The following is a 27,923-nucleotide window of genomic DNA, read 5'->3' on the forward strand; positions in this document are numbered from 1 at the left end:
AAAACTATGAGGTGAGCTTATTTGTGGTGTGTATGTGTGTGTGTGTGTGTGTGTGTGTGTGTGTGTGTTTGAAAGACACTTCATCCAGATTTATTGCCAATATCACTTGGAAATTTTTAATACTTCCACATTTTTTTTCCTTCTAGAACTTTTTAAATGATTCCCATATGAAAACAAAGGAATAATTCTTTAATCTACTCTACAATGATTTATCTGGCCATTTCCCTTTTAACTGTGAAGTCATTTAAGTGGCAAGTTCTTCGTAACTTGGTATTCATATTCTTCCATGGAAATTTTGGTAGTTTCATGAAAAAAAAAAAACAGCACCTAAACACAATGATTTAAGCAATTGAGTCTGGCTTGAGTCTGATAAACTTCACACATGAAATAGACATACATAGTCTAAATGAGTTTGTGAGACTAATCTTTGGTACATAGTCACAACTCTTAGCAGGGAAACTACATTAAGGTGGCTAAAGTTACCTAAAGATTTATTTCTACATGTCCATCATAGGTCAGCTGGAGCCCTATACTGAGCAATGTTTTTGTCAGAGACCAAACTATCAGGACGGGAGGTGTAACTTTCCCTCAGGAAGGGTCTGTGAATGACGATGCCATTATTAAATGAACTCTACTTTGCTACAATTTCATAAGGAACAAATGTTATGTATTTGTAAGTAAATATATGGAAGAGTATAAATTATTCTGATTTGAGAAGCCTGCTAGTTGATCATTAAAAACTCACCTAAGTTACCTATAGAAAATGTACTAAGAATATAGTGCTGATTTCCTTGTACCGTATAGAAACAATGTATGTGAAAGGTAGTTTTAAAAGGAAGTTTTGAAAAGGAAGAAAAGTTTATAAGTATTATATGTCAGTGAGAATAAATGTGTGAAATGAGGGATTTAAATAAAATAGCAATATAAACAGTAAATTCCAATTTAAAACTAATATTTTTGGGGAGCCTGGGTGGCTCAGTCAGTTAAGCCTCCGACTTCAGCTCAGATCATGACCTTGTGGTCCCTGAGTTCCAGCCCCACATCGGGCTCTGCGCTGACAGCTTGGAGCCTGGAACCTGCTTCAGATTCTCTGTCTCCCTCTCTCTCTGCTCCTCCCCCACTTTCTCTCTCTCTCTCTCTCTCTCAAAAGTAAAGATTAAAAAAATAATTAAAAAATTAATAAAACTAATGGTTTTAAAATTCCAAAATGCAATTGATTTTATATCTAAACAGTTTTTTTTTTTTTAATGCAGCAATTGTCAATCTCTAGTCTATAAGGAGGTTGGAAGTTGCCACTTGATCTTAATAACAAATAAAAGCTGAACAACTGAAAAAAATCAACAATTCTTCTTAAATTGTGAGAGAAGTGACTGGGCAAGGCACTTCCCCCAAAATCAGAGAGACAGAAAGGCAGATGTCGAGAAACACAGTCAAAGCAGAACTTCCCAAACAGGAACCGCCACAGGAACCAATACTGAGGTAGCAAAAGATGAACTATAACTGATGAATTGCTGGAGGTTTCGTGAGGAGAATTTTGAGAGATTAAAAACTCCAAGGAGATCCAATCACAGGAGGGCCCTCACATCTTTCTACGTTTTACCTCCAGAATTTGGAACAGGTAATCACGGTGAATTTCAGAGGAAAAAAAAAAAAAAATCCCCTCATGCTTCTGCTAGGGGGAGGGGGGAAAAAGAACCATTTTGAAGTATCCGCGAGCATTCTGGTTTTAATAATGCCTACCTTCAAGGAGACAAAACTATTGGAGTTTTATCAGAGCCTAACTGATCTGAGGAAGGAAAACACCAAATTCCATGCTGTCCCACTTAAAGGGGGGAAATAATGAGTTCACCATTCAGAGGCATGGGATCGCTAAAAAACTAATCATAGGACTAGAGACCCCTTTCCCTCCTTCCACGTCTTACCACCACATTACTTAAGGACCGTTTACCACAGGACATTTTACCCAGGATATCATGTCTGGCCACCAAGAAAAAACTTCAAGGCACACTAAAAGGCAAAAAGACAGTGTAAAGAGACAGAGCACGCATCAGAATCAGACATGTAGGGATATGAGAACTATAAGACTGGCAATTTAAAATAATTATGAATATGGTAAGGGCTTTATGGATAAAGGAGACAGAATGCAAGAACAAATGGGCAATGAAGGCAGAGAAATAGAAATTCTAAGAAAACTCAAAAAGAAGTCTGGAGGGGAGCCTGGGTGGCTCAGTTGGTTAAGCGGCCGACTTCGGCTCAGGTCATGATCTCGTGGTCCGTGAGTTCAAGCCCCGCGTCGGGCTCTGTGCTGACAGCTCAGAGCCTGGAGCCTGTTTCAGATTCTGTGTCTCCCTCTCTCTGACCCTCCCCTGTTCATGCTCTGTCTCTCACTGTCTCAAAAATAAATAAATGTTAAAAAAAATTAAAAAGAAAAAAGAAGTCTGGAGCTCAAAAACCCTGTAAGAGAAATGAAAAAAAAAAAAAAGTCTCTCTGAGCTTTAGTGTATGTTGATAGAAACCCCCAAACTGAAAATGCAAATAGAACGCAGACTGAAAGAAACAGAAGAAAATGTCCAAAGATGGGAATGACTGCAAAAGGTGGAACACACATGAAATGGAATATATAATGATTTGTGTATTTGGTCTCTGACAAATTTGTATAATGATTAAAGGATTGATTCCCAAGAAGACATAACTATCCTTAACAAGTAAGCACTTAACAACAGTGTCAAACATCTCCAGAAAGAGATGTAAGGGAGGAAAAAAAATCAGAAGTAATATTCGGGACAATAATAATGAGGAATTCTCTTCTCCCATAATTAATGTCAGCCACAGTTCCAGGTAGCTCAGAGAGGTTCCAGCAAGATAAATGCCAAGAAAACTACATGTAGGCATGCCTTGTGCAAACTGCAGAAGATCAAATATTTATTAAAAATCTTGAAAGAAGCAAAAAGAAAAAGAAAACTTACTGATAGAGGGTCAAAGATAAATGCATCTGGCTTCTCAGAAACCATGCAAGAAAGAAGAAGGTTGACTGAAATATTTAACGTTTTTAAAGAAAAAAAAAAAAACCCCACCAACCTAGAATTCTGTGTCCTGGGAAATTATCTTTGAAAAGTGAAGGAGGATTAAAGACTTTCTCAACTACACAGAAATTGAAAGAATTTTTTGCCAGTAGACCTGCCTCACAAGAATGTTAAAAAAAGTTCTTTAGAGAAAAGAATGATACAGGTCAGAAACTCAGATCTACAAACAGAAAGGAAGAGAATTGAAAAAGAAATAAATGAAGGTAAATTTTTTTTTAGTATTTCATATATATATATATATATATATATATATATATTTTAGAGAGGAGGGAGTGTAAGCAGGGGAGGGGGCAGAAGGAGAGAATCTTAAGCAGGCTCCACACTTAGCATGAAGCTTGATGCAGGGCTCGATCACATGACCCTGGGATCATGACCAACTTGAAACTGAGTTGGACGCTCAACCAATTGAACCATCCAGGTGCCCCTAATATTTCATATTCTTAATTAAACTAACGAAGAACAGTTTGTTTAAAATAATACCAATAACATATTTTATTACATATGTTTATACATATTGTATGCATATATATAGGTTTAAGTATGTTTCAATGTAAGTGAATGAACCGCAAAGGAAGGGATGGGGGAACTAAGATTTTTTTAAAATAAGGTAATCATCCTACCTGTAATGTGCTATAGCGTTATTTGAATGCAGACTTGGATTAATAGTTAATATGCATTGCAAACAATGAGACAACCTCTGGAAGTTAAAAATAAAACTAGAAAGAAGGGAAAAGAAAGAAAATGGAATCACATATAATGTTTAATACAAATAAAGGCAGAAAAAAGAGGAAAAGACAAAAATAGGACTAAAGAACAAGGCAACAAATAGAAAACAGATACAAATATGGTAGATATTAACCCAACTATATAAAATAATCACTTTAAACACCAATGGGCCAAATGCATCAATTGAGAGATACAAATTGTCAGAGCGAGTCAAAGAAACAAGATCCAGGGGGTCCTGGGTGGCTCAGTCTTTTAAGCGTCCAACTCTTGATTTCAGCTCGGGTCATGATCTGAGAGCCCCTTGCCTGCTTAAGATTCTCTCTCTGCCCCTCCCCACTTATGGTCTCTCTCTCTCTCTCTCTCTCTCTTTCTCTCTAAAAATAAATAAGTAAACATTAAAAAAAAAAACAAGATCCAACTGTCAGTTATCTACAAGAAACCCACTTTAAATATAAAGACATATAGATTAAATGTAAATGGGTGGAGAAAAAGATGCCATGTTGACACTAATTAAAAGAAAGAAGGAATGGCTGTATTAAGTTAAGAGAGAGCAGACATCATCAGGGACAGTGTAGAGCATGGTATAATGATTAAAGGATTGTTTCCCAAGAAGACATAACAATCCTTAACAAGTAAGCACTTAACGACAGTGTCAAACTATGTGAGGCAAAAACTATTAGAACTGCAAGGAGGTGCAGTTGGAGACTGCATTGTTGGAGACTTCAACACCCTTCTATCAGAAATGGACATATTCAGGAGACAGAAAATCAGTAAGGGCACAGTTCAACTCAACACCACCATCAGTCAACTTGATATAATTGACATCTATAGACTATCTCATCCAACAACGGCAGAATACACATTTTTCCCAAACTCTCATGGAATATTCACTGACCTAGACCACACTCTGGGCCATAAAACATACCTTAACAAATTTAGAAAAATAAAAATCATACAATGTCTGCTCTTGGACTACAATGAAATTAAACCAGAAATCAACTATAGAAAAAGAGATGGAAAATCTCAAAATATATAAAGATTGAACAACACACTATTAAATGGCACATGAGTCAAAGATTTCAAGAGAAATTCAAAAATACTTTGAACTAAGTGTAAATGTAAATACAACTTAATCAAAATTTGTGGGGTGTAGTGAAAACAGTACTTAGAAATTGATAGCATTGAATGAATATATTAGAAGAGAAGAAAAATGTAAAATCAATAATCTAAGTTTTCATCTTAGAAAAATAGAAAAAAGGAGCAAAGTAAATACAGAGTAAGCAGAAGAAAAGAAATAATAAAAATTAGAGAAAAATCAGTGAAATTAATTTCTAAATTGATAGGTAAAAAAATCTTTTTAAAAGAGTAATGATACACATGATTGTTTTCTGAAGAATTTATAGATGTTTCTGAAGTTAAAGGCAAGATTCTCCTTATGTTTAATATGAACATTTCATCTGAAAACCAAAAATGCTCATTTAAATAACAAATTTCATGTAGAAATACTAATTTAATATTTAAATATGACAGACAAGGGCGTCTCAGTGGCCCAGTCTGTTAAGCATCCAATTCTTGATTTTTGTTCAGGTCATGATCTTAGGATCATGGGATTGAGCTCCACATTCAGCATGGAGCCTGCTTAAGATTCTCTCTCTCTCTCTCTCTCTCTCTCTCTCTCTCTCTCTCCCTCTGCCCCCCACCCCTGCTCATTCTCTCTCTCTAATTGCTAATTTTCAAGCTCCTCAGGAGTTTCTCGAGTATCATCTGAAACCGGCTCCCTGACTCCATCATACTTGGAGGGCAGAGAAAGACAGAAGAAAGAGGCAGACCACTCCAGATTCATAGGTGGCACGGAAATTGCTTATAGGTGTGTCCACCTGCCAAATCTTAAAAGTTTATACAGGGGCCTTACCTGGGTTCATTCACACACACACCCAGCTGGTCTCATCACCTTGTCATCGTCTCAAGGCTGTACCCTTGGAGCAGCTTCTGGGAGTAGGGAAGGTAAGCAGAATGCACATTCCAAGGATAGGGGAAGCCTTCAACAGCCCTGGTCCAGCTCTAGTGTCAACCAATAGTTACATCTTCTCAATAACCTCCCTCAACATCACAACACTTATTAGCTTTAACAATCATCATTTTCTTGCTCACGGGTTTGTGTGTGATGAATTAGGGCAGGGCCAAGCAGGGGCGACTTTTTCTGCCCCATCTGTCATTGGCTCTTGGCTCAATTGGAGATTGAGGGCTCCAGGCCTCATTCACATGCTTAGAGCCTTAATGTTAATTGTCAGCCTGGGTTCTTCCATTTTTCTCCATGTGGGCCTCTCTCTATGTTCTCATTCCCCAGCACCTCTTTCTCCAAGAGGTTAGTCCAGACATCTCAACATGGAAGCTCAAAGTAGCAAGTAAGCAAAAGTGGAAACCACTGGGTCTCTTAATTGAGACTGGCACCAAATTTTATTGGCCTAAAGAAGTCAAAAGCCCAGCTCAGGACAGATGGAAGGGAAAGGAGTCCTCCTGATGGAGAAAGAGGCATGCACATAGAGGAAGAGAAGGAATTGTGAACAATCATTGCATGTGATCGAGTTAACATGTAGTTGAATTTCGGACTGTCTTTGCTTCACTCCAGGGACTCCTGACCTTGGACAAGAAAAGGACAAGTTGTGCTAGCTACCGATTTATAGTGTGCTGCTTCAGTTGTGAAACTCTTCTGGCAGCAGGTGGGTCTAACTTATCTATACTGTTTAGGAATCTACAGAGAGATAGTTTACACCCAGTTAAACCTACTACAGCTGGTGTGGTTACATAACCAGAGACGTACAAAAGACTCTGCCGGAAGTTTTTGCCCAAGCTATCCTGAAACCAACATTTCTCACACATATCTCCATGGTTCACAATCCAGAGACAAAGTACATCCTGTGTGACCAAGGAAGGAACCTGGGGAGCTGCACCTGGAAGTTCCTGGGGCCCCGGATGCGTGCCTGGGTTTTCCTTCTCCTTCTTTACCATATTATTCATTTTTATTAAAGCTTCACATTAGTATACTCAGTGGAGTCTTGTGCACTCTTTCAATTATCTACCTTGCGTAATTGATTCCACCATTATTTTAGGCAATGTATTAAAACTCACTGTAAAAAACTGAAGCAATATATCCCTTCACTTATAACACACACACACACACACACACAAAAAGTTGGTCCCTAGTGAACCACTTATAATCTAACAACAAATATTTGGTTTAAAACTAAACTTTTCATTTTCTATTAGATGGAATGTTCAGAAATACCTGCTTTTTGGTGAATACTAATTTTGCTCCCTCTGATACTACAAATGTTAATAATAATAATGGCTAAAATGTATTGTTTACTGTAGGCCCAGCATTTAAATCCATTATGTCATTTATTTGTCATGAAATATTATGATACAAATAATACTGTCATTATCTATAAAATTATATATATGTATATATATCATTCTCTAAGCACATCAATATTCTGAAAATACATTTTTCAGTATAACTACATAGGCTAAGTATAGTATCTCTTCACTGTACTTTGATAGCATTTGCATTTATCAGCCTAATAAATTTTGTAAACTTTTTTTTTAAACCATGTTACCATGGGATATTTCTGAAACATGTTTCCTTCTAGATAGCTTATAATAATACTTTTGTTCCTTTAGAATATACTTCTGCATAATTAATTTCATTTTTCTAGGATATATTTTATCTTATGTATCTTCTTTCACATTTGTCATTATGGAGTCTTTATTAAAATATTAAGTTATCAACTGATTTGGAGCCCTAATTTTATGAACACCAGGAAGGGTTCAAACTTCTAGAAAATCAATCTCCCTTAGTTACTCTCTTTTCTTTATCCAAGGGCTTTCTCTCTTTTACAATGCCCTTAAACTAAAATCTTATTTTCTTTATAATGATTGTAAAAGGAATATTTTTATTACCCCATTTATCAACATATTTTATATTGAATCTGTGAAAAAAATCACTTGGGCTGCAAATTTTTGCCTCCCCTTGAATTTTCAGGCACTTTGTTTTTCATAACCTTGTAGTTATGAGTGTTTCTTCTGTGTTCCTGGGAGACATTTGTGTATCCTGGAATTGACAGGAGAAGTCCCAACTCAAAAGAATATCAGGGAAAGCAAATCAGGTCATACATTATTAACATTACACAGAAAATGCATAAAACTGAGGACTGAATCCCTCAACAATAAGTCTAGATCAATAAAAGGAACCAGAGCTTCTTGGAGAAACAGCTGATTTGAGGACTAGGGCAAGACATATACAGTGCTATAAAATAAGGAAGTTCTCAACACACACACATACTGGTGAGGGTATGTCAAATGGACACAGAAGCCAACTGAAAATGCTCTCAATGACCCAAGCTGGAATGACGTGAGCAACAAAATACAAAAATATGAACATGTTTAATAAACGACGAACAAGTACATAAAGGGAGAAGAGACAAATCACACATGCAGAAGCATTCCAAATAACTTATGTAGACATTCCATGCACGAGGAGCATAACTCTCCACATTTTAAATGTGGACTCTGCCAAAGGGACATCTTTCAAAAGAATACAGTATGGAAGTTTGGAGTGCAGGGTGATGGATAATTTTATCGTAGAGCAACCGAACAAACACTACCTTAGCTAAGTGGTAAAGGTTCAAATTCACAAGGATAAGTTATAGGTGATGCTGTTAATATGTACCCTTCATAAAATATGATAAAAATGACATTTTGTCTTCAATGCCCTGCTCCCCAAAACCTATACTTCAGTCAAAACTTGAGAAAAAGGTCACATAAATCTCAACAGAGGGGCATTTTATAAAATTTCTGATCAATACTCCTCAAAACTATCAATGTCATGAAAATCAAAGAACGTCTAAGAAATTCTCACAGCCAAGAGACATCTAAGACATAATGACAACATGTAAACCGCTAGTATCCCGGGTGACATCGTGAAACAGAAAGGAAAATTAGGTAAAAACTAAGGAAATCTGAATAAAATATGGACTTTAGCTAATGCCAATGCATCAATACTGGTTTGTTAATTGTAACAAATATACCATACTAATGTAAGATGTTAATAGTAGGGGAAGCCTGATATAGACTACGAGAAATCTGTACTATTTTCACAATTTTTCTGTAAATTTAAAAATATTATAAAATTTTAAGTTTATTAAAAAACTGAAACTCCAGAGCCACCTTGGGTGGCTAAGTTGGTTGAGCGTCCGACTTCAGCTCAGGTCATATTCTCATGTTTCATGACTTCAAGCCTGGCGTCAGGCTCTGTGCTGATAGCTCAGAGCCTGGAGCTTACTTTAGATTCTGTATCTCCCTCCCCTGGTCACTGTCTCTCAAAAATGAATAAACATTACAAACAAACAAACAAAACAAAACAAAAAAACACTCCAACACTGATCGAAGTGCTTGAACAGGGGAGGGAATCAATGTATGTTCCTAAAGATAGACAAAACTATGAATAAATAAAAATGATATGATCAATGCAAAATTAAGAAGATCTAAAAATATCTAATTATCTATGTGACTAAAAGTATGGAGACATTTCAATTGTTATAGTCCATGCCTTTGTGAATGTTATAATTCAAAACTGTACTAATTGAGGTCAATAAATTCATAAAGAATTGTATTGGGGGCATTCATTATAAAACAAGGGCTATTTCTAAAGGACCTAGAAGCTAGGGCAAAGTGACTTTTACTAGATGCATTTGCAAAAAAAAAAAAAAAAAATGTTAAAAGAACATTAATGGCTTGAAAAAAATAATAGTTTAAAAACATTGAATAAATAAAAATTCTCAAATCCATAGTAACATTTATAAAGAGAGTGATTAAAAAAGGTAAAAAAGAAGGAAGACATTGAAAGTAAAGTAAATCTTATATTAACTGTGAAGCAATAAAAGAAAACTTGTAATTCAATACAGAAAAACAATAAGATCCATTCAGCAAAAATTATTAAAAATCTAAGGGTACATTGGTGAGCAAAATAATAATGAAAAATGTTAAAATTAAGTATAAAGGTATAAGATGACATTCAGAAAGATAATAAGAACACAGAAGACTTAGAAAAGCAATTAGTAAAATGTTATTTGCAAAAATAGAAAAGTATCTAGAAATAATATTTATAAAATTAGGTCATGTTTCAGTCCTAAAAACACAAAAATCATAAAATATTGGAAACCCTACATTCAACGCTCACAGTAAAAATTAAAAACAAAAGTACAAACAAGAAACTTATAATTATTTCAAAATTTCAAAATAACTTTTCTTAAAATTATTGAATCATGATGAAATTTATAAGCTCAAATCAGTGTACTCTGAAAATAATAAGCTGTAAAGACTCACACCATCAATTTTGGCCAAAGTTATATTTAGAGGTTAAGTGATAGCATTAACACGCCGTAATTACTGAAAATTAAAATTAATTTGACACCTGGGTGGCTCAGTCAGTTAAGCGTCTGACTCCTGATTTAGGCTCAGGTTATGATATCTTATTCTGTGAATCGAGCCCTATGCCAGGCTCTGCACTGACAATGAAAAGCCTGCTTGGGATTCTCTCTCTCTCTCTCTCTCTCTCGGCCCCACCCCAGCTTGTGCTAGCACATGGCCTCTCTTTCTCAAAATAAATAAATAAACTTAAACAATTAAAATTAATTAATTTTAGTTTCAGAATTTGAAAAAGTAAGTAAAATGAAATAACCCAGTAAAGTGAATTAAAAACCATAAGAACAAAGGCAAATAATACATTTTAAATACTCACTTTCACAACCGCAAGATCATGACCTGAGCCAAAATCAAGAGTCGGACACTTAATTGACCCAGGTGCCCCACATTCTTTTGTTTAACATAATTAAAATAGATATCACTATATCAAACTTAAAAATAATTTATAAAACATACACTCAACATTTTTTTCACATTTTTAAATTGTGAGAACATAATCTATAAAACTTTATGCTCTAAAAAACCCTGAATAAAAAGTGCAATTACATGGAAAAAATAAAAATTAGCAACGCTCACATTCTTGCCAATAAAGTAGAAAATATGAGCAGTAGGCAGAGATACTTAATATTTTGATTACATCAAAGTATTAAGAAAAGACATTCCTGATGTAAGTTACTTTGTACTTGTATAAAGTATAAATTTTATACTAGTCTAATTTTTATAAGTATTCAAGAAAAAAATTAATTCCTATAATAAAAATCAGGGAAGGTTTCTGAAATTATCTCATGGAATCTACTGGAACCTGCTGTTTGTACATACAAATACACTACTATATATCAATATCTGTTATAAAATTTATGACAAAATCCAAAAAAATCCATGTAATAATAAATGATCTTATATTCCAAATGTCAAGATGATTTTCATTAGGAATTTAATAGGTAACATTAAATTTTGAGTTAAAAAGAAAAATTATCTGATCATTCTAAATAAAAAATAAAAATCACATGATTATCTCATTGGATGCTAATAATTAGTCACAAATATAATCCACAAGATTTACTTGAAGTAGAGGAATTTTTTTTAAGCATTAGGGTAAAGTAATATTCTTTAATCTCTCTGAAATCATTAGCTTACATCATTCTTATTATTTATCTCCATAATATACCAAGATGCATGCATTTAACATTATTTAACATCATTCTATTAATTTTGATGAATGAATTAAGGCTCCAAATGTACATAAGGAATATGAATACTGGAAGAATGGAGAAAAAGTTACCAATATTCACAGGTATAATACATTCTGATAAGATTTGGCTTATTTTTTTTAAATTTTTTTTAATCTTTATTTATTTTTGAGAGAGTGAGAGAGAGACAGAGTGAGAATAGAGGAGGAACAGAGAGAGGGGGAGACACAGAATCCGAAGCAGGCTCCACGATCTGAGCTGTCAGCACAGAACCGGACACAGGGCTCGAACCCACTAACCGTGAGATCATGACCTGAGCCGAAGTCATACACTTAACCGGCTGAGCCACCCAGGCGCCCCAAGATTTGGCTTTATAAAAGTTATCTCAAACTTAGCATCTACAAAATGTAATTCTTAGCACACTTTCTAAGTGTTTTTCTACCTCTTCCATATTTAGGAAAATGATACCACATTCAGTCACCAGTTCAAACCAGAAACCAAGGAGGAATTTTGATTCCTTCATTTCCCTTATCACGTCATCCAATGCATAAGTATTTGGGGACCTACCAGTCACATTATTTCTTTAACTTTCACTTGGCTATTAGGATAATTTTCAAATTGCTCTACACACTACTACTCTAAAATTCTTCCTTTACTTAGCAGCTCTAGTGATTTTTTTTAATGTGGAATTTTTTTTAACTTTTTTATAGTTAACATACTTAAATTTTTTTTTTTAACGTTTTATTTATTTTTGAGACAGAGAGAGACAGAGCATGAACGGGGGAGGGGCAGAGAGAGAGGGAGACACAGAATCGGAAGCAGGCTCTAGGCTCTGAGCCATCAGCCCAGAGCCGGACGCGGGGCTCGAACTCACGGACCGTGAGATCGTGACCTGAGCTGAAGTCGGCCGCTTAACCGACTGCGCCACCCAGGCGCCCCTATAGTTAACATACTTAACACATAGTGTTATGTTAGTTGCAGGAGTACAACACAGTGATTCAACAACTCTATACATCATTAATCAGTACTCATCACGGTAAGTGTACTCTTAATCCCCTTCACCTATTTCACTCACCCCCCACTCACCTCCCCGCCGATACACTTTATTTTAAACTTGAAGCTTTAGTGATTTTTAAGTCAGTTATGTCACCCATTTAACACTTCCCATTGTACTTATAAGTACATCTAGGGGCGCATGGGTGGCGCAGTCAGTTGAACATCTGACTCTTGATTTTGGCTCAAATCATGATCCTGGGGTTGTGGGATCAAGCCCTGGGTAGGGTTCCATGTTGAGCATGGACTCTGCTTAAAATTCTCTGCCTCTCCCTCTGCCCCTCTCCCCTGATTGCCTGCTGTCTAAAACAAAAAAAAAAAAAAAAAAAAAACAAAAACAAAACAAAAAACATCTAAACCCCTCACTGTCACTGGACATGCAATCTAGAGGAACCCCATAGGTTTGAGTTATTCTCTAACACAAAAATATGAAAGAGTCTATTGAAAAAGCGTTGAATTATGGGGCGCCTGGGTGGCGCAGTCGGTTGAGCGTCCGACTTCAGCCAGGTCACGATCTCGCGGTCCGTGAGTTCGAGCCCCGCGTCGGGCTCTGTGCTGGCAGCTCAGAGCCTGGAGCCTGCTTCCGATTCTGTGTCTCCCTCTCTCTGACCCTCCCCCGTTCATGCTCTATCTCTCTCTGTCCCAAAAATAAATAAACGTTGAAAAAAAAAAATAAAAAAAAAAAAAAAAAGAAAAAGCGTTGAATTAAATTAACTATACAAAAATTTCTTTATATAACCGTAGCTATCAAGATGGCATTATACAAAAGATTTTGTGTTCTAAGAACAATGCAATTAGGGAAAAGTATTCTTAAGTTTATATGGACTTAGACATAAAAAATATAAATCTGAAAAAATAGAAGTAATTTAAAATATGAACAAAAATAAATGTATAAAAATATTTTAAAATTCTTGTCTGATTTCAGTTTACAAAAGACTCTTTTTTTTTTCTGAGAGAGAGAGAGGAGCAGGGGGTGGGGTGGGAGAGGCAGAGAAAGAGAGGGACAGAGAAAGAGAATCCCAAGCAGGAACCACACTCTCTGCTCAGAGCCCGATGTGGGGCTCAGTCCCACAAACCACGAGATCATGACCTGAGCCAAAAGCAAGATTCAGATGCTTAACTGACTGAACCACCCGAGTGTCCCAGATTATAAAATACTTTTAAAACACTTATTACCTAATGACTGCAAGCAGCAGCATAAATTGATTTGACTACTTTTAAAGTAAGATTTTGAAATACACTAAAGCCTTAAGATTGCCTAACTTTTGACTCTGAGTCAATTTTATTTTTTTCATTTTTTAATGTTTATTTATTTTTGAGAGAGAGAGAGAAATAGCATGAGCAGGGTAGGGGCAGAGAGAGAGGGAGGCACAAAATTTGAAGCAGGCTACAGGCTCTGAGCTGTCCACATGCAGCCTCAAGTGGGGCTCGAACCCACAAACTGCGAGATCATGACCTGAGCCAAAGTCAGACACTTAACTGACTGAGCCACCCAGGTGTCCCTCAGTGAGTCAATTTTAAAATACTGGTATTTGCCTTTAGAAAATATCTCTAGTAAAGCTGAAAAAAGGTTTATGATACATTCTCTTGATAAAATTTTACTAACACAGTATATAATAGTATAAACATTATAATAAGTATACAATAATCAGGTAGAAAATCAGAGTATCAAGAAGAAAGCTAAATAGAAAATTGTACTGTCAGTATGGTTATAAGGATCTGTTAACCCTATATATTTGAAAATCAAAGGCAACACCAACCACTCAATAATTATTTTCTACTGGAATTGTTGGAGATTTTTTTTAATTGTGCTTTTCTAAAACTTGTTAAATTTAACTATTTATTATACTCACAAAACTAAGATAAGCAACCATGAAAATCATCAGTATGATCTCATAATGTATATTTATGAATACAGCATATAATATTGTAATAATTATTTAACTAACTTGCTCTAAAAAATTAAAAGAAAAAACAAAATTGAACAAATAAAAGAAAAAAGATATTCTTCTCATTATAAAAATTCATTGGCCTCTTTTTTACACTCACATAAAATATAAAACTATGATGTCGGATTCTGGGGGGAAAAAACCTGCAAATGTTTCAAAAGCACAAAATAGTAAACCAATTTTTATTCCCCAAGTCATACTCCAAAAAAAGAAAAAGAAAGATGAAGTAGATACTGATGAGTAAAAAAGGAATAATCCACACTGGTACTATTCCAATATCCTTATAGAAAATTAGACTCATAAGAGATTAGTGTATTGAGTGTGGATACACCTGAAAATACTTTTCAGGACAAACATATAGTGATAATCAGTTAATAAGGAAATCTGCTTTCTTTTTTTTTTTTACATTTGTTTATTTTTGAGAGAGACAGAGACAGAATGCGAGTGAGTTAGGGGCAGAGAGAGAGGAAGACACAGAATCCAAAGCAGGCTCCAGGCTATGAGCTGTCAGCACAGAGCCCGACGTGGGGCTAGAACCCACGAACCCTGAGACCATGACCTGAGCCGAAGTCGGACATTTAACTGACTGAGCCACCCAGGCGCCCCAAGGAAATCTGCTTTCTAAGAATCATTTATAACTTGTTAAATACACAAGCTGAGGAATTAGCGTGTACACAAATGAGGCATTCTGAACAAGTTTCACTTGTGAAAGATCATGCACATGGATGGATGGATGGAAGAAAATACAGATACTATGGATAAAAAGAAAATACATCAATCAACATGAATTTCTTTTGAGAAAATGATGTATAACAGTTCTCTTAAAAGCCACAAAAAAATCAAATCAAGTAAAAGACTATAAACACTTTTTTCTCTGAGTTAAATATAGCAGAGGTGAGTGTTGCAAACTCAAAAATATAAAGGAAATTACATTTTTTTTCTTAAAGAGTGTGTTATAACTTTTTCTTTTAAAACACCAATTTAGGGGCTCCTGGGTGGCTCAGTCAGTTAGGTGTCCAACTTTGGCTCAGGTCATGATCTCAGGTTTGTGGGTTCAAGCCTGCATCGGGCTCTGTGCTGACAGCTTGAAGCCTGGAGCCTACTACAGATTCTGTGTCTGCCTCTCTCTCTGCCCCTCCCCCATTCGTGGTCTGTCTCTCCCTCTCTCTCAAGAATAAACATTTTAAAAAATCTTTAAAGGGGCGCCTGGGTGGCGCAGTCGGTTAAGCGTCCGACTTCAGCCAGGTCACGATCTCGCGGTCCGTGAGTTCGAGCCCCACATCAGGCTCTGGGCTGATGGCTCAGAGCCTGGAGCCTGTTTCCGATTCTGTGTCTCCCTCTCTCTCTGCCCCTCCCCCGTTCATGCTCTGTCTCTCTCTGTCCCAAAAATAAATAAACGTTGAAAAAAAAAAATTAAAAAAAATCTTTAAAAAATAAAAACAAAATAATACAACGCTAACTTAAAGAAATTAAAAAAAAAATGAAACACCAACTTATTTTTGCAAATTGCAGTGTAGGTAACAATGCTAATGCAATAAGAATTCCTATAGAAATTTTACATAGAAAATATGAGAAAATGCAATTAGAGTCAAATAGTAAAAGTGATAATAATATGAGGTTGTACTAATAAGAATAAATGAAAGAAGTCTTGTACACCTGACTGTAATTACATCACTAACACCTGAGGAAATGAAAGTTGATTAATGAGAAACAGATGCTAATTTTGAAGGCTGCAAATTCAAATATGTTCAATAATGTGAAGAAGTGGTATGCAAATGAAGTCTGGAATGTATCATATACTTTAAGTTATAAAAAAATTAAAACACTTTTTAAAATTAAGACCTTTTTTTAAAGAATTGTGTAAAATATAACATCGACAGGAACGTGTATTGAAATTAACATAAATTAAAACGTGGGTGGTTTTATTTTTAGTTATTTGAATGCTATTTAATAATTATAATCAAAACTAACAATTTCATAGCTTCAAAAAATGTTAACGTGGTTCATTCAGTTATGTCAGTTTTGCTACTTATATATTTGTTCAAAACCTAATCTGAATCTTAGTCCATAAGCAGAAGCTTAGGTAAAATATGAAATCAACATGTTTTAGAAACTGCATACCCTGCATGTGACTGAAGCAATAAGCCACATTAACATTGGTAGAAAAAAAACATGTCATAGTAATTCAACATTAGTATGGTGAGAAATCCCATTTGGATTGAAGAAGACTTTATGAGCCAATTTTCTTGATTTCTTAATCACTCAACAAAGTTGCTTTCTTAAAATTTCAGGCAAAGTCCCTCCACTTCTACAAGATGTAAAGGTAGATGACACTGACCTAGTTTTCAACCTCAGAATAACATCTGCAATTAAGATGTGACTCTGCATCATCTCTGTTATTACATTATGCAGATGAACTTTCAGAATGCTAACAAGGCTGGTTTACTCCTTGAGCACCTGCTCTACAATTTTATTTTTTGTATCAGGAACTCAAGCACCCATACTTCAGCGGACCAATAGTATTAGAGAAAAACAATCACACTATAATAACCCAGAAAAATCTTTGAAATTATGTCATTAAGGAAGTTTGACTCCCTAAGATAGGAAATGTTTCATCATAATTGAGTCAAGTAAAGAGAAAAGTAGTATTGAAAATTTGTTCAATTCATCTAATGCCTTGAATGGTCAACACCTATTAAAGAGCCAGAGAATGTCCTTCAAATCAAGGTCCCTGCTTTCCTGGAGGCAATAAAATGCATGACACACAAGGAGTGATGAATTTCTGAGGCTCCTGAAGAACACCAAGTCCTTGTAGTCTTTTCACATTTTGTCCTTTAAAACATTAGCTCTGCATTTATATCAATTGCCTTGAGAGCTTAGTGAGGTTATTAAAAAAATCTCAAGTATTTAGTATAAGACTAAAATAATAAAATATATTTCCTTGGAAGACAAGTTTAACGACAGCAAGGGAGACTAAATCTATTAAGAATCTTTCATTCCAATTATGTTATTTTAAACAAAACATGCTATTTACTTGGAAGAAATATTATTTCAGAAAAATAAAAATAATTGCTTTATCAATAAAAATAATTGCTTTATCCATTTCTTTGGCCATTTGAAGTTTCGTATACCTTTGCCTACAGCACTAGCGTATATCAAGGGCTTAAAAAATTGAATAAAAATACAACACACCTACCCAGTCCATTTCTACAAAGGCAATAAAATTTAAAAGGAAGTATAGATTTTCTTTTTTCCCAGCATAATAAAAGTAATGCCATACTTATTTGAACTGGTTTCGAAAATAGTAGGAATGATTCTAAATGAATTCCCATTTTCAAAACAAGAAAAAGGGATTTTTAGAAATTAAATGTGGGGTGCCTGGGTGGCTCAGTCTGTTGAGCGGTCGACTGCGGCTCAGGTCATGATCTCACATCTCGTGAGTTCGAGCCCCGCATCGGGCTCTGTGCTGACAGCTCATAGCCTGGAGCCTGCTTTGGATTCTGTGTCTCCCTCTCTCTCTGCCCCTAACTCACTCGCATTCTGTCTCTGTCTCTGTCAAAAATAAATAAACATTAAAAAAAAAAGAAATTAAATGTATCATAAACATGGTAGAAGAAAAAAAATTTCTGCAATTCCAACTGCTATATTAAATAAAACCTTGTAAGAATTTTAAGTATTATAGAATACTGTCAGAACTATAACTGGAGAGGAGCAAACATCAAGAGATTTTGTAGTATATCTTAAGAAAATGTAAAAATCTATTCGGTCTGGATATCAGAGCACAGTTCATTTTAGATGTCTGTACTTACTTTCCTCAAGTAATTTTCTATTTTGCCAGAAACACACACACAGAGATAACTGAAGTAAATGCAATTTAATAAGACCTTGATGGTTTTGTATTTGATCAATTTTTCCCTTGCAAATGACTTAGGAAAGGCTTATTTTAAATATTTTATGTTTTTCCAACAAAGGCAGAAATATTTATTTCCAGTGATTGAAATTAGCGATTTAGGTCAAACAAAATACAGCTAATACACACCGACAGGGAGAATGCTGACGATGCCAAAACAGAAAAACGCACACATTGATCAATCACACTGATACAAGTCATACATCTCGGTGTTACTTTAAGCAAATAATGTGGCTACCTGGTAGCCAATGCACAATAAAATACAGAATTCCTCCAGGGATTAATTAAAATTAACTGCATGCACATAAAAACTGGGTTCTAGGAAATAAAGTTGCTGAATAGAAGGTGATGGGAAATGCCCTTTGTTGCATACGGAGAGTGAAAAACACTGGAAAGAGCACAGACCCCAAGGGTGCACCTCAGCAGAACTAGAAATAGAGGGACTTGATGAGAATTGGGGGTTAGTTTTACCTTTTCTAAGGAAATTTGAACCTTTGAAAGGTTCTCTAAAACCTTTTTGCTTTATTTTTCAATTAATATGTATATATTAACCAAGTGTCATATTCCTGTGGCAACTTAGTTCTCAATATTAAAGTTACTTCATTGATTATTGAACTCTGATCTTGGCCAACTTGAATTCAGGTCTTCATTTTCAGCTCCATCATTACTGTTACTGTGTTCATGGCTTAATTCAGTGCAACTGACAATATGACCCCTTCATTCCCCTTAGCTTGAACAAGTTTACACAGACTTCCTCTGACTATAGGCTTCTGACCTCCCTTTCGTTAGAGCGTTCACTTTAGAAAACTTGCAATTGTAAATTTCTTCTCTGCCTCTTTTCCTCCAGATTCCTGCCAGTTTTACCATCCAGAATATCTTTCACAAGGACCTGTGAAATATCCCTTTTAAATATAATGATCAAATGAAGTGAAAAGGAAAGCGTCAGGAAATACAGGGCCCCTGTGTCCAAATCTCTGTGGGACGGTAGGAGCCTAGCTTCTTCAAACCACCAATTAGAAAACACCGATAGCCTAATCACACGGACTGTCCTCCATCATATTTCCACTAGCTCACCTCAGTGCTTAAAACTCTCCAGTGATTAAATCTATCCTCCTGCCATTTCCAGGGAGTTGAGTTCAATCTATATTCCCTATTGTGTAATAATATTGACCCCTATTGCAGAAGTCTTGAACAAACTCCTCCTGGTGCAACTTGTCTTTGGCACAATGCATAGTTGTTAAACAAATGAAACGCTCTTAACGCTTCTTAATTAGCAATAAGAATTATTTGGTCTAGAGACCTATCCAGAGAATGAAAGCCTATATTTCTGCCAGGGTGAGAATAGACATGGCAACCATTTACCAAGCTGAGGCAAGAAGGGCGTAGGGAGGTCTGAATACTCTTTCAAATGATATACAATTGTTCTTTCTGTTTTTATCTTTACATCCACACCCATTGTTGGAAATATTACCAATTCTTAAAAATTTGGGGTCTTCTCCAGAATAACTAGGCTGCTTTTTTTTTAAGTTTTTACTTAAATTCCAGTTAACATACAGTGCAATATTAATTTCAGGTACACAATATTGTGATTCAACACTTCCATACATCACCTGTGTGATTCATCAACAAGTGCACCTCTTAATCCCCTTAATCTATTTCACCCATTTTCCCACCCACCTCCTCCCTGGTAAACATCAGCTTGTTGTCTCTGGCTAAGAGTCTCTATGGTTGAGAGTACATGGAGGAAAAACAGAGAGAGGTAAATCATAAAACAGACTGTTAATGATAGAGAACAAACAGAAGGTTGCTGGAGAAGAGCTGGGCAGGGGATGGGCTAAATGGGTAATGGGCATGAAGGAGGGCACTTGTTGTGATGAGCACTGGGTGTTACATGTAAGTGATGAATCACTAAAGTCTACTCCTGAAACTAATATTACACTATATGTTAACTAAGCGGAATTTCAATAAAAACTTGAAACAAAAGAAAAACAAATACCTGAACGAATTAAGTAAATGATTTTTTTAAAAAGTTAAAATATATAAAAATCTTGAGTCCTCAAAAAGAATAACAAAATGCATGTACATTCACAGATTTTGCAGATGTAACTGTACTAAGAACCTATTTAGGGGAAAAAAAAACCAGGTTTGTGGGGGAGGGGCGGTGAGTGTTTTCTATGCAATAATAATGCATACAAAATGAAAATATGCTCCACTCTTTTTTTTGTTTCCAAATGTCTGCATACCATTTTAAATCCAATTTTGGACCAGACTGAGATATCATGGAATGGCTGTGCAGTGATATTGGGAAAGTTTATATTATAATTTATGAAATATGCAAAGAAATGTTCAAAACTATAAAACACAGACAAGAATATGTGCGGTTTGAGTGGTGCTTTCAGGAAACAATCTTTTAAGGAGTCTAAATCTTGGATATAGTTTCATCCAATAAAATATTGAACTAATTAGTGCCACGAAGCTCAAATGCAGAAAAAACATCTGCCATCACATCTTGCATGAACATCTATTGAAATTAGAGACTAGTGTCTTTCTACTTGATTTAGCTATTTTATAAATATAACTCTGGCTGTTTTAAAAATCATTGTGCTTTATCCAGTCTTTTGTATTCTACATGGTTTCTGCCATCCACATTTTATAAAATTTTCTTCTTTCTGGTTGATTTTTAAATTACATACAATACGTTAATAGGGTACCAACAGGTCAATGAAAATATAATGGCTGGAAAATTTCAGAACTGATGCAAAATGAATCACGAATCTTCAGATTCAGGGAGTTCAAAGAATCTCGATTAGAATAAATAAAAAGAAATCTCCATCTCTATTCATGAGAATGAAATAACTTATTACCAAATACAAAAGGAAGATCTTGAAAGTAGCCGGGGGCAGGGGGTGGGGGGGGGGGACACATGATTTGCAAAGAAGCAACATGAGTCTGATTTGTCAAAAACAATGAAGACAGAAGATGGGAAAACTATATCTTGAGTGTGCTGAGAACAAATTACTATCCACCTAAAATACATTCTCATGGAAACTTCATTTCAAAATTGAGGATAAAATAGACATATTTTCAGACAAAAAACAAACAAACAAACAAAACAAGAAAGTTAGCAGCAATAACCCCTCAATAAGTAAAATTCTAAAGAATGTCCTTAAAACAGAAGGAAAATGACCAGAAAGAAGGTCTGAGTTGTTAGAAAAAATGATAAAGAAACTGGTAAAGCTCTGGGCAAATGCAGGCAAATATTAGGTATATTTGACAATATCTCAATTATAGAAGGGTCTCCACATTGGGAGGAAAGTCATCTTGGCTGTATTGTTCTAAAGAAAAGAAAGGAAACTGATTAATTATAAGATTCATTTAAACTTTGTTAAAGGCATCATGCATATTAAAATCTGTACTTTCTAAATTATTACAAATATGGTATACAATATCCAAAGTAGCAGTGGAAAGATCTTGAAATAAAAAAATAATACAATTAATCCAAAAGAAGGCAAAGAAGGAAACGATATACAAAATGTAGTGCAAAATAAAAGCATAGCATAAAATAGTAGGCATGAATAGTTCAGTAATTATGGAAAATATAAATGAGTTACAACTTCAATTAAAATACAGGATTTAAGACTGTAGATGGTAAATCAGAAATATGTTCATTACCTGAAACATGTTTGCAATGTATAGATACAAAAAGACTTAAGATGTGAGACCATATACATAATAAGTCATAACCAAAAAAGGATGATATAAACGTGTTAACCCAAACAAATACCATACCAAATTGTCTTTGTTAGAAGTAAGGTCACTGTAATTACTTATTAGAAAGTGAAGAGGAAATAAAATGTATTCCTACCTCACACCGTAAAAGTTCCTCACAGATTAAGGATACAAGTATAAAAAAGAAAAGCATTGGGGTGGCTGGGTGGCTCAGTTGGTTAAGCATCTGACTCCTGATTTTGGCTCAGGTCACAATCTGATGGTTAGTGAGATCAAACTTCGCATTGGTCTCCACACTGATAGCCTGGAGCCTACTTGTCATTCTCTTTCTGCCTCTCTCTCTCTCTCTCTGTCTCTCTATCTCTCTCCAAGTAAATAAATAAAACAAACAAACAAAAAAAGCAGAAGCATTAATCTTTTTAACCAATACAGCTGTAAACTCTGGGGTATAGGAAGATTTTCTACACAAAAAATACAAACTGTAGGGGAAAGACTTACGAATTTGAATATATTAAAACTATGAATTTCTGTTAATCAAAGAATGCCATAAAACATGAAAATATCTGAAAAATGAGAAAATATTTGTAATACATAAAACAATGGAATCAGAATCATATATTTGTATATGTTAAAACTTCTAAATATCTATAGAAAGAGGGAGAAAAAAATCAAAAGAATGAGCAAATGAATTTAATAGGCCCTTCATAAAAAAAGAAGAAAATAATATACAATAAACATGCCAAAAAATCTCAAATTCAATAGAAACAAGGGGAAAGCAAAATGACTGAGATACAATTTTACTTCTACCAGACGAGCAAAAATTGAAGTCAATATGAAATATTTGCAACGGAGAAATAGAATTTAATCACTGTTTATAGTGAGAGAATCTTGGTATAACTAGATATGTAAGTAATAAACTAAAAAAAAACGTTTTTAAAATATTGGACCACTGATGAAAAAATTCTACACTAAGATGTAATCAACTATAAAAATTTAGCTACTCTAAGCTATATTTGAAAAATCATAGAATTGCTAACATAGAATTGCTAACTCTAGAACTGAAATAAAATAAAAATAACATACACTAATAACAAAAATATCTACCTATTGTAAAAGGATGGGTAAATAGAAACAGTAAAAATATTTCATACCCTCACAATTACAGCTACTGTGAACATTGAAAACCAAATTTCATTAGTAGAATGAAAGATGCAATGATATCAATAGTTCAGTTCAGAAAACCTGGGCGCCTGGGTGGCTCAGTTAAGCATCCAGCTCTTGATTTCAGCTCAGGTCATGATCTTACAATGTGGGATCCAGCCCTGCATCAGTCTCTGTGCTGAACATGGAGGCTGCTTGAGATTCTCTCTCTCCCTCTGCCCCTCTCCCCTACTTGTGCACTCCCTCTCTCTCAAAATAAAATAAAATTTAAAAAAAAGAATTAAGAAAACCTGTAAGCTCTTAAATCATCCTCAAAAGATGACTATGTTCTAGGTGTTTTGGGTAAAAGCCAAGCCTGTAACTAAGTCTGTAAGAATTAATGAGGAAGAAATGTGATTTTTCCACTCAAATGTTAATTTTTACAGTGATGAATTTGACTATGCAGATCTATGTCTCCATACAATTGTGAATATACATTGTTAAATCCAAATTTGTCTTAAAGGGACATAGCAAGTTTTTCTCTAATAAAATTGCTTAAGGTATAATATATTGAAAAACCTTAAAACTTAAAAATTAGTAATTTTATATGCATTTTTCAAAATTAGTAATTTTATATGCATTTTTCAAAAAATTTTTTCAGTTTTAATGTTATTTATTTTTGAGAGAAAGAGAGAGACAGAGCACAAGCAGGGAAGGGGCAGAGAGAGAGGGAGATACAGAATCTGAAGCAGGCTCCAGGCTCTGAGCTGTCAGCACAGAGCCAGACGCAGGGCTCGAACTCACGAACCGCAAGATCATGACCTGAGCCGAAGTCATCCACTTAACCAACTGAGTCACCCAGGCACCCCAAGAGATTTCAGCATTGTATCAAAATGTAAACATTTCAGAATTGTTAGGAAATATCTATCAATAGTTTATATATGTTCAGTTGATGATAACCATAACTTTAGCCTCTTATCTGTTAATTCATTCCCTTTGGCCGTAGAACTCAGATCTATTATGTTTGTGATACTTAGCATATTGTTCCTCCTCATCAGACTACTATTTAATTATACTTATTCTTGTCCACAATTATCTTCCATATATTTGTATGGAAATATCAATGTGTAAAGTATGAAACGTTAATTAGCAATGAATTAACAACTCAATTAGATAAAAGATAAAAGTAACTAGGGACGCCTGGGTGGCTCAGTTGGTTGAGCCCCTGACTTTGGCCCAGGTCATGATCTAAAAGTTCCTGAGTTTGAGCCCCACGTTGGGCTCTGTGCTGACAGCTCAGAGCCCGGAGCCTGCTTCGGATTCTGCATCTCCCTCTCTCTCTGCCCCTTCCCCGCTCATGCTCTCTCTCTGTATCTCAAAAATGAACAAACATTAAAAAAAATTATAAAAAAAAAAGATATAGTAACTATATAATGATGCTCATCACCAATTTGGTAGTTAATTGTACTGATATAGGAGAATCGTCATCAAAATTAGAGCTTCAGAAAGAAAGGGACATCACATGACGTGAATTTTTAATATGTCTGGCCAAAAGGTTAATCAGGAATTAGAGAGGGACATGAGAAGAGCAAATATTATACAATTGGAAGAGTCTTGGTTGATGGGACCAGCCTTTGTAAGAGCAGTGAGTGTGAAGACTAGGGACATGTACGAAGTAGAACCAACAAGATCTGAAAAATATGTGACAAGTATGAGAGAAGAGAAAGTTGTCAACGATGACCCAAAGGTTTCTAATATAGAAGCTGGGTGAAAAAGAAAACCTATAACATACCAAAGGGAAAATACGTATTGGGGGGAGGGGGGTAGAAAAGTTAGGAATTTATTTTTGAATCCACTTGAACTTAAGATAGCAGGGTATTCTTTAAGTCAACATGTCTAGTAGGTAATTAGATACAGGGCACCAAAATGCAGAATAGAAATTGGAGTGAGAAATACAAATTTTAATGGGATCCGAAGCCTCAGGGTTAAATTTGCTTGTCTGAGTAGACAAACCGTTGATGGGAGCTAATAAAAGAGTGTGTCAAAGACAGAGTCATTAAAAAACAAAAAAACAAAAAACAAAACAAACAAACAAAAAAACCCCGACAACATTTGAGAGGCAGGCCAAAGAAAATAATATATAAAAATATAGGTTAAAGTGGCGCCTGGGTGGCTCAGTCGGTTAAGCCTCTGACTTCAGCTCAGGTCATGATTTCACAGTTGGTGAGTTCCAGACCCACATCAGGCTCTGTGCTGACAGCTAAGAGCCTGAAGCCTGCTTCAGTGTCTCCCTCTCTCTGCCACTCGCCTGCTTGTGCTCTGTCTCTGGCTTTCAAAAATGAATAAACATTAAAAAATATTCAAAGTATAGGTTAAAGAAAAATGTTATGCCAACTTTGGCCCAGGTTATGATCTTGAGGTTTGTGGGTTCAAGCCCCACATCAGGCTTTGTGCTAACAGCTCAGAGCCTAGAGCCTGCTTCAGATTCTGTTTCTCCTTCTCTCTCTCTGCCCCTTCCCTGCTCACACTCTGTCTCTCTCTCAAAAATAAATACACATTAAAAAATAAATTATAAAAAAAAAAAAAGAAAAACATTATGTTATTAAGGCAAGAGGTAAATATCACTGGTGCAGCAAGTGATCCAATTGGAAGACATTGACCAAAATTTAACCATGAAATAGTATGATTGGCCAATAAATAAAGTCAGGATTCACAAGAGGAAGAAATCATAGCAGGCTAATATAGTCAAAAATGACTTCATAAAAAACCTAAACATGTCTTGAACTTTAAAGTTTGCATAGATAATAGCCAGGCACAAAACAATAAAGAGGACATATTTGATGACATAAACAGTACACGACAAAGAATAGACGTGGGAAGAAGCATGGTTCTTGTAATATAGGCAATGCTATAGGTTTTCCCTGTGTGAAAGTATTGGATAGGTATGGGCTAGCTTGGAAGAAATCCTGTGACTAGGAGAGAAATTTTATCATTGGTGTCCTTTGAGAGAAGAGAAGTTAATGGGGGCTTTTGTGTAGGGAAACAATGTAGAAAACTGGCATCTAATCATGGATTTTCCAGAAGTAATGGGTAGATCTAACTGAATTAAAAAAGTAAACGAGGGAAGTACTCTTACAAACCAGGAATTAGTGGTAATGAATTTGACAAGGGTGGTAGCAGAAAAAAAAAGGGGTGGGGACGTGAGCTCCAGAAATGGAAACATTTCAAAATAAAAAGTAGATAGACTTAGCGCCTGATTTTTATGCCCCAAAAGTTAAATGAAAAGAAATGAGTAAGTCAGAGATGACTCCACGATTTAATCCTTAAGTGACTGGAAACTTAATAGGGAGAGGAGATCTGATAAGAAGCACTAATTTATCATGGGAAGTATATGTTTGTTTTGACGTCTGTTAAACTTATTGTGATGGAATCCATCCAAAAAGATACGTTCATTGGGCAACTGGTGAAGGAGCTGGACCTGAGTAAATGGACTTGAATTATGTTATTGGAAATATAAATATGTGACAACTGATAATAACTTGCTATAATTTTTATAGCTATTTGATCATTTTATGTATTTCAACCATTTCAAAAATAATATCAGGTATGAAATAAAAACTTGAAGTATTCCAGCAAATGTTTATTCTCTTTATTGGTCATTTAATCTTTGCAACAAAACTCCAGTCTAGATCTTACTGTTATTAACTGTATTGTAAACATGAGACCACTGTGAGACTCAGAGAAGTTAAGTGATTTAAACCAAGTTCATATAGCTACAGAGTAGGATTAAATATGGTTCCCTGAATCGAGTCTGAACAGTACCATCGTACAATAGTTACTGCAGATGCTAAGAATAAATAGGCTCTAAATATTCATAGAATAAAAACGTAGTTGATTCTGCTAAAATTGAAGGATTAAATAATTTATTTCAAAGCTATCTGGAAACACCATGAGATAAAATGTGTAAGAGAATTCGCAAATAATGTAATGATAAAATTGACTTTCTTCTTCCAAGAAAGGAGAAACACTTCATTTACTCACTGTATATTCATTAAAGAAGGCATATCTTAAGCAGCAAGTGTGTGAATATTATCTATGTTTATGTAGATTGAATTTTTATAAATTTTAGTGACCTCTTTGTGTTTTAAAAGACTAAGACAATTGTTTTAACTTTGTACTGAGCTTTATGCAAATTCTCCAGTGACTGATTTCAAATTATCTTTTTTAACCATACATCACCTGGAAATCGTGAATACAAGAATTTGCCTTGCATAAACAGTGGCTATTATTACAAGACAACACAACTGAAGATAAAGTTGCATAGTAACAGTGGATACTTGAAACTGGAACAATGAATTTTCTCAGGATAAACTTTTCAACACACTCCTACAATCCTGAAAGTACCTATGGGGCATGTACTATAATTATGTGTTATAGAAAACGAATAAAAGATATGCTTCAGAAACAAATGTAAAGTAATATTAATATACCTTCTTTGCTCTAATTTGGAACAACGCTACCCCACATTTAATCCAAAATAAATTTTACTTTAAAACATTCAGGGTCACATACAAACTAATATTAAAACACAAATGCATTACACACACACACACAATAAAATATGGTATCAATTGTTCATGATTTTTTATTCTTTTATAGG

The sequence above is a fragment of the Leopardus geoffroyi genome, chromosome C2, assembly GCF_018350155.1.
Source record: "Leopardus geoffroyi isolate Oge1 chromosome C2, O.geoffroyi_Oge1_pat1.0, whole genome shotgun sequence".
NCBI lineage: Eukaryota > Metazoa > Chordata > Mammalia > Carnivora > Felidae > Leopardus > Leopardus geoffroyi.